The sequence below is a fragment of the Gorilla gorilla genome, chromosome 5 (genome assembly GCF_029281585.2).
Source record: "Gorilla gorilla gorilla isolate KB3781 chromosome 5, NHGRI_mGorGor1-v2.1_pri, whole genome shotgun sequence".
NCBI lineage: Eukaryota > Metazoa > Chordata > Mammalia > Primates > Hominidae > Gorilla > Gorilla gorilla.
Genome location: NC_073229.2, coordinates 156468308 through 156475885, shown reverse-complemented (window position 1 = coordinate 156475885; position 7578 = coordinate 156468308). Strand labels below are relative to the sequence as shown.

At 39.3% G+C, this 7578-nt stretch overlaps 1 pseudogene; it reads right to left on the bottom strand.

The window, feature by feature from the left end:
• Nucleotides 1-1318: 1318 nt before the first annotated feature.
• On the bottom strand, nt 1319-2672 carry LOC101151200 (elongation factor 1-alpha 1-like; annotated as a pseudogene).
• Between the last annotated feature and the right edge of the window lie 4906 nt (nt 2673-7578).

Sequence of the window (7578 nt, the reverse complement as noted above, 5' to 3'; positions counted from 1 at the left end):
TAAAAACTTTTTCCTTTTTCTTACAGAACTATGGAAGAGCAGGAGTGAATCACGTCATGACCACGTTTCTCAAACTGGGCATTACAAACCCTCACAGTGATTGTGGTAGAATAGAGACCACCATTATAAAACAGTGAGAGGGACTTTGGACAACTGAACTGACTTCCTTCAGCTGTATAACCAGTTCAAGAGATAGGTTTTTCTAGCTGGCTGGAGCTCCACAGCTGAGTCTAGTCTATACTCTGCAGGAGAAGTTAGTTCTTTAATTAGCGATGTCTGCTATGGGTGTTGGTGCCGATGGTGTGATGGCAATCATGTTATTTAGCAAACTTAATTTTAAGCCATCCTGTTGAAAAGAAGCCTTTCGTAATGCTTAGGAAGACTTTGAGGTCACCCCAAATTTGTAAGGAGAAACATAAACAGAACAGGACAAAGATTAAGAGATTTTGAAATTTACTCCCATGTGATGTATTAAGAGGAAAAAAGAGTACTGAAAAAGCTTTTTAGGAAGTGATGCCATATAAATTTTATTCAAAAGCATTTACATGAACATATTTTAATTGCAGATGAATGTACAATGGCCATTATATGTATTATAGTTGACAGATTTTTCAAAACAGAAAAATATTTTTATTGGTAGTATTCTATCTATAATATTAGATTCACTACTGAATATGATGTAAACTTCTTCAGTGATGTAGTCACTTATCATCAGCTGGTGACAAAATGTTACATTCTGAGTTGATTATTCTGCTCTACCTTTTTTGTCTCATTAAACTTTGTTTTAATAGGTCTCAAAATTCTGTGATAGATTTTTAGTCAAGGTGTTTCCGTTAAAAAGTAATGATTTTAAGAACTAATAAAACTGCCACACGAAAACAAAAACAAAATGGTCTACAAAACATTCTTTCCTTCTGAGGTTTTATGATGCATTGTTTATTAACCAGTCTTTTACTGTTAAACTTAAATGGCTAATTGAAACAAACAGTTCTGAGATGGTTCTTCCACCATTGATTAAGACTAGGGTGCTGACGTGAGAGGATCACTTGAGCTCAGGAGTTTGAGACCATCCTGGGCAACACAGCAAGACCTCATCTCTACCAAAAAAAAAAAAAAAAATTAGCTTGGTGTGATGGCACAGGTTTGTGGTCCCAGCTGTTTGGGAGGCTGAGATGGGAGGATCTCCTGAGCCCAGGAGGTTGAGGCTGCAGTGAGCCGTGATGGTGCCACTGCACTCCAGCCTCGGTGACAGAGCAAGACGCCATCTCAAAAAAAAAAAAAAAAAAAAGACTAGGGTGAAAAGTATTAGAGATACTGTTCATTTAGCCTTCTGAACTTCCCAGGCAGACTCAGTGACTTTGCCAGCTCCAGCAGCCACTGCTCTAATGACACTTCAGCAGCTGTCTATCTCATATCATGAACAGCAAAATGACCTGGAGGAGCATAGTCAGAGAAGCTCTCAACACACCTAGGCTTGATAGGAACCATATCAACGATAGTTTTCACCCAATTTCGAGAATTTAAGAACCATCTTCCAGCTTCTTACAAGAACATCAGTCAACCTTTTCCTTCAGCTCAGCAAACTTGCAAGCAATGTGCGCCGTGTGACAATCCAGTACAGGGGCATACACAGCCAGTGTGATTCACCCTGAAGGATGCAGGATAATCACCCGAGCAGTGAAGCCTGCTGCTTCCACAGGTGTGTGGTTTTGCTTTCATCAGTGATGTTGCCACGACGAACAGCTTTGCCAGACACATTCTTGACATTAAAGCCCACATTGTCTCCAGGAGGAGCTCACTCAAAGCTTCATGGTGCATTTTAATGGACATTACTTCAGTTGTGATGTTGACTGGAGCAGAGTGTTTACGCTACTTGTTTGAGAACCCCACTGTCCAATTGGCCCACAGGGATAGTGCCAATATCCCAAATTTCGTAGACATCCTGGAGGGGCAGACGCAAGGGCTTGTCAATTGGATGAGTTGGTGGTAGGAAGGAGTCCAGAGCTTCAAGCAGCATGGTTCCATAGGCATTGCCATCTTTACCCTAAACTTTCTATCCCTTAAACCAAGGCCCGTGATCACATGGCTCCAGCATGTTGCCACCATCCCAACCAGAAATTGGCACAAATGCCTCAGTGTAAGGGTTGTGGCCCATTTTCTTAATGTGAGTGCTGACTTCCTTAGCAATTTCTTCATGTCTCTTCTGCTATAGGGTGGCTCAGTGAAATCCATTTTGTAAACAACAACAATTACTTGTTACACATCTGGCATGCAAGCCAGAAGGGTGTGCTCAGGGGTCTGCCCATTCTTAGAGATACCAACTTCAAATTCACCAGTATCAGCAGCAACAATCAAGACATTCTACCTGGAATGTGCCTGTAATAATGTTTTTGATAAAGTCTTGTGATGGTCACATAGCACTTGCTGGTCTCAAATTTCCACAGAGAAGTATCAATTGTGACACCACGTTCACACTCAGCTTTCTGCTTATACAAGGCCCAGGCATAGTTGAAGGAGCCCTTTCCCATCTCAGCAGACTTCTTATCACATTTTGCAGAGGGTCTCTTGTCAGTCCCACCACATGTTTAGGTCAGTAGGGGTGGACTTGCCCAAATCTACCAGCCCAATGACGACAATATTGATGTGAGTCTTTTCCTTTCCCATTTTGGCTTTTAGGGGTGGATTTCACAACACCTGTGTTCTGGCAGCAACACCTGTGTTCCTGTAGCCAAGGAAAAGCTTAACATTGCTTTGGAAAGCAGCTTCTTTTCTGACCTATTTTACTTGTACTTGAAATTTATCTTTTAGAAAAAACTGACTTACATCTAATATTCTGATACAGTATGATTTTTAAAATAGCTTTATTGAGATGTAATTCATATATCATATGATTCACCAATTAAATGTGCAATCTAATACTTTTGGTATGAAAAAATATACATTTTTGAAAGCCAATACATCAGGTTTTTTTTTAACCTTAAAACAACATGTGCTATAAAACAAAACAACTTCCTTTTCCCACCTCCTCTTTTCTATTCCAAGAAGAAACAAAGAAACAAAATATGTTTTCTGCAGGAAGGTGTGTGTGTGAGACTGTGCATGCATGTGTGTGTCCTCATTACAGGAAAAACAGAAACTGCCCATTTCTATCAACTATTCAGAAACAAAAAAGGATAAGCTTCACAAGCAGGAGCTTGGAGAAATAAGGAGCAATATTATTCTAGAAACCATCTTTTCTGTTTGTTTTTCAAGATCTGGAGAGGTCCTGCATTTGCTGCCTGACATCCCACTCCACATGGTCTTCCAGAAGGAGCCACAAAAGGTAGGAAGTTGGAAGCCAGCCTTGAAAAGGGAAAGGAAAGGACCCAGCGAGGAAGGAAAACCAGTGGCCACTGATCAGCTGTGTTTACCCACACTGAGCTTATAAATACAACCTAGGCAATACCTCGTGATTTGGGTGAATTGCCAGGTGCACTTGGATAAAGAGAAAACTCAGGAACACAGGAATAAGAAAGGCCAATGTTTGCTCTTAATATCTGGCTGTTAAAGCAATTTACGCAAATCACACTGGGCTGAGTAAGAAGAGACCAACCAGCTGAGCAACAGCATAGGAGGGAAATTGTCTCAAGACATGGAAGGAGTTTTCACATCCTGTTAAACTTGAGGCTAGTGTTATTTTTTGCAGTAAAGCTATGGAAAATACTGGAAGGTTTGGGCAGGGAGTCTGAAAACAAAAATCATGCTGCTTGTAATTGTATGTCTGCCTCTTTGCCAGCTGATGTAGATGAGAAACCGCCCAGCTGTAGATCATTTCCTCTTGCTTGAATACCCATTTGCAATGATTGATTTTAAAGGTCACAGGAGTGCTCGCCAGCACATTTTTATATGAGGAGTCCAGCCTTCTGTTTTGACATTAGTCAGATGCATATGTGGCACCTGAGGAACGAGGAGGAGACAAAGGATCAGGTTCCCTTTTGGCTCCATCACTGTCAAGATGGAAACTCTTGCATGTCTGAGTGCCTTATTTTGGCCTAGACACCCCCAAGCTGATGGGGGAAAAAAAAACACCTCTGTAATATTTTTATACCGTAGTCTCAAAATTTTACCCTTTGAATTTTTTTCACTCTTCTAAAACTTTTCCTTTTTCTTCCTTCCCTTTCCTGTATCCTTCCCTAAATATTTTCTAGAGCCTTACTATGCATGTCACATCCTATGCAGCTACTGGGTATGTATGTAGGAATACCAAATAGTTTTGCATCAGGCTGTTTACAAATCTAGTGAAGTTTTGAAAACAAATAATAGCAACATGATCCACCAAGAGACTCATGTACAAGGTACCATGTGTCCAGATTAACAACCTACAAAACATTAAAAGTCCCCACTAATTACTAATTTAATGAAATTATTTCTGCTGTCTATAGCTATCTATTGCTATATCTATCTGATTAATAAGTTATGGAAGCTTTTTCTCTTTAGCTTTTCTTTCTTTATAAAAAGTTCACTTATTCTTAGAAGGCTTCCTTGACTGATTTCAACCAACATTTATTAAATGCTTATTAGGGGCCAGCCAGGCAGAGTACTAGGATTTGAGGGTTACAAAAATGCATAGAAAAGCTCCTAACTAAAAATAGCTTATAGTCTTAACAGGTGAGACAGATTCTCAAAGCAATACTATAATGCAGGTAAATAAGTTCTGGAAGTTATGTGTGAAGTACTTACTATGAGAGCACTGAGCCAAAAGAGATGGCTTTTCTCTGATGGACTTCCTGAGAGATGAGCGGATCAGATGAAGTCACAAAGAGGGGAAGACATTTGAGCTAATGCTTGAGAATCATTAAGAGTTCACCAGACCAACTGGTGGCACTGTGTTTATTTCAGACTTTTACCAAAGTTTAGGTGCAACCCAGTGGGTTTTTACAGCTACAGAATGCAAACATTTCAAAATTGATTATTGCCCATCCTTGTTCTTGGGTCTCTTCATTGCCCTGATAAGTCCGGTCACGTTAATCAGTCCCTGCGCCTTTATCGAGGCCTTTCCTAGCTTACCCATCTCCTCCATTTATCTAACCCATGACCTAATGGTGTCTTGCAAGTTATCTTTCCACCATCCACTCACTTCTGAGCCTACGTTTCATCTCTAAAAGACCTGTTAATTTGTTCTTTCTCAGAAAAGAATCACCTGCTCTGGGTCTTATCATATAGCAGAGGCTTTGTAATTTCAGCCTTTCCTTTTCTCCAACAGCTTCTATGACTGGAAGGGAATGGAATAAAGATTTTTTATTCCACTACTAATTATTCAAATACCTATTCCATCCCTAGGCAGTAGAAGTCACCATGGTCAGCTTTCATTTGTAGTAATTTTCATCCCTGTGAATAACACTTGACTCCTGACCTCAAAGAGGTCAGGTATTTCTAGGTACTTTATACTAGCATTACTTGTTCTTACTTATTTATAACTCATCACATCCCTACAATAAAACATAAATGCAGTGACTGCATACTGTTAATTGGCCAGATTATCTCATGCCAATTTCTCTTACTATTAGATACCAGTTAGTTATAAATGCTGCTGAGTACCCTAATTTTTTAATGAAAAAGCTTTTAAAATAATAATTGAGTGTTTTGAGCTACCATTTTCTCTTTTCTTTCTTTCTTTCTTCTTTCTTTTTTTTTTTTTTTGAAACAGAGTCTCACTCCGTCACCCCGGCTGGAGTGCAGTGATGCAATCTCAGCTCACTGCAACCTCTGCCTCCCAAGTTCAAGCGATTCTCACGCCTCAGCCTCCAGAGCACCTGGGATTACAGGTGCATACCACCATGCTTGACTAATTTTTATATTTTTGGTAGAGACAGGGTTTCACCTTGTTGGCCAGGCTGGTCTCGAATTCCTGACCTCAAGTGATCTGCCCACCTCGGCTTCCCAAAGTGCGGGGATTACAGGTGTGAGCCACCACGCCCAGCCTGAGCTACTATTTTTTAGGCGATCAAGCCCAGTCTCAACCGCAAGAGACTGAAAATGTGGAACTAATTACAAAACAAAGTAAGTTAATTAAGTAGGGACATAAACATTTAAATGGGATTGGGGTCTATGTTTGACGGTTTGCAACTGGTCAAGTTATATAGTTATAGCAACAAATTCTGCTGTTGCCTTTGTGGTTTAGAATGACCGGACTAAAAATACCCAATTGTTTTTAAGTTCTAAGAAGCAGGCCAAATCCCACTTTAGGGACTCTGTGTTTTCTGACGTTTTCTAAATTTTCTCTTTGAAGGTAGAGAAAATATTGCTTTCTGAGAAAAGGTATGTTCTTGGAACAACTGCATAAAGCTAAAAATAGTGGGAATTAAACATAAGAATGCTCACAGAGAAGAGAGCCAAGCTGTAGATTCTGGTTGTTATATTTGACTAAGAAAGTCTCCAAAAAAGGAAGAAAACAAAATCCTAATAGGTTATATTAAAAATCCAATTGATATTATTTGAAAAGCAGCTGTCTTTTATGGGGTAAGATTTACTCCCTTTAAAACAATCCATTTTGTTTCGTTTATTTTTCTGAGAACTCAGTATGATTCAATTGGCTTAAGATATTAGACATTATTGGCTGGATAACTAAATTTAGTTTTGTAGTCATAAAATAGAAATCATAACATTCTACTACAAAGTATAGATTAGCTTCCTTCATGGTTTTTAAAAATGTCTGGTTTCTTTTTAGTTTATAAATGTAAAGCATTGAGGTTTCAAAGAGGAAGTGAAAATTGCCAACTGAAAATGGCTAGTGATCCATCTAAACCCAATGCAATGGCCTTTGGAACATACTATTTGGATATTAAAGAGAGAATAACATTTTTATATATCTGTTGGGAAACAACATCTTTACAACCATATGTTTTAATGATGAGCCTGGAGAGATATTATTTTTTAAAAATTCTTCATTTCAGCCCCCATATCCTTTAATTTTAATTTTTATAGTAAATGACACTATAACAACACTCTGGCTTTTTTTTTTTTTTTTGAGACAGTCTTGCTCTGTCGCCCAGGCTGGAGTGCAGTGGTGCAATCTCAGCTCACTGCAACCTTCGCCTCCCAGGTCCAAGTGATTCTCCTGCCTCAGCTTCCTTAGTAGCTGGGATTACAGGTGCACATTACCACACCTGGCTAATTTTTTTTATTTTTAGTAGAGTTGGGGTTTCACCATGTTTGCCAGGCTGGTTTCAAACTCCTGACCTCAAGTGATCTACCCGCCTCGGCCTCCCAAAGTGCAGGGATTACAGGTATATGAGCCACTGTGCCCTGCCCAACACTCTAGCTTTGAGTGTCTAAATTAGTCTTCAGGCTAATTCACTGGAGGTCATTCATCTTTGTACAGTAGTAATAGAATTGGCAGTTCTCCTAGCTTTCTTTGTTGATAGCTTCTGAGCTCAGAAATAAATTTTCTTTGCTATGGTAAGAAATAGATTGTGAGAGTCCATAGAAATGAGGCATGATATTTGGCTCAGAAATTCAAAATATGTTGCACATTCTTTTGTGGATTGACCTTTCATTTATATAATGGACTGAGGGACTTTTCAGTAATTCCACAAAATT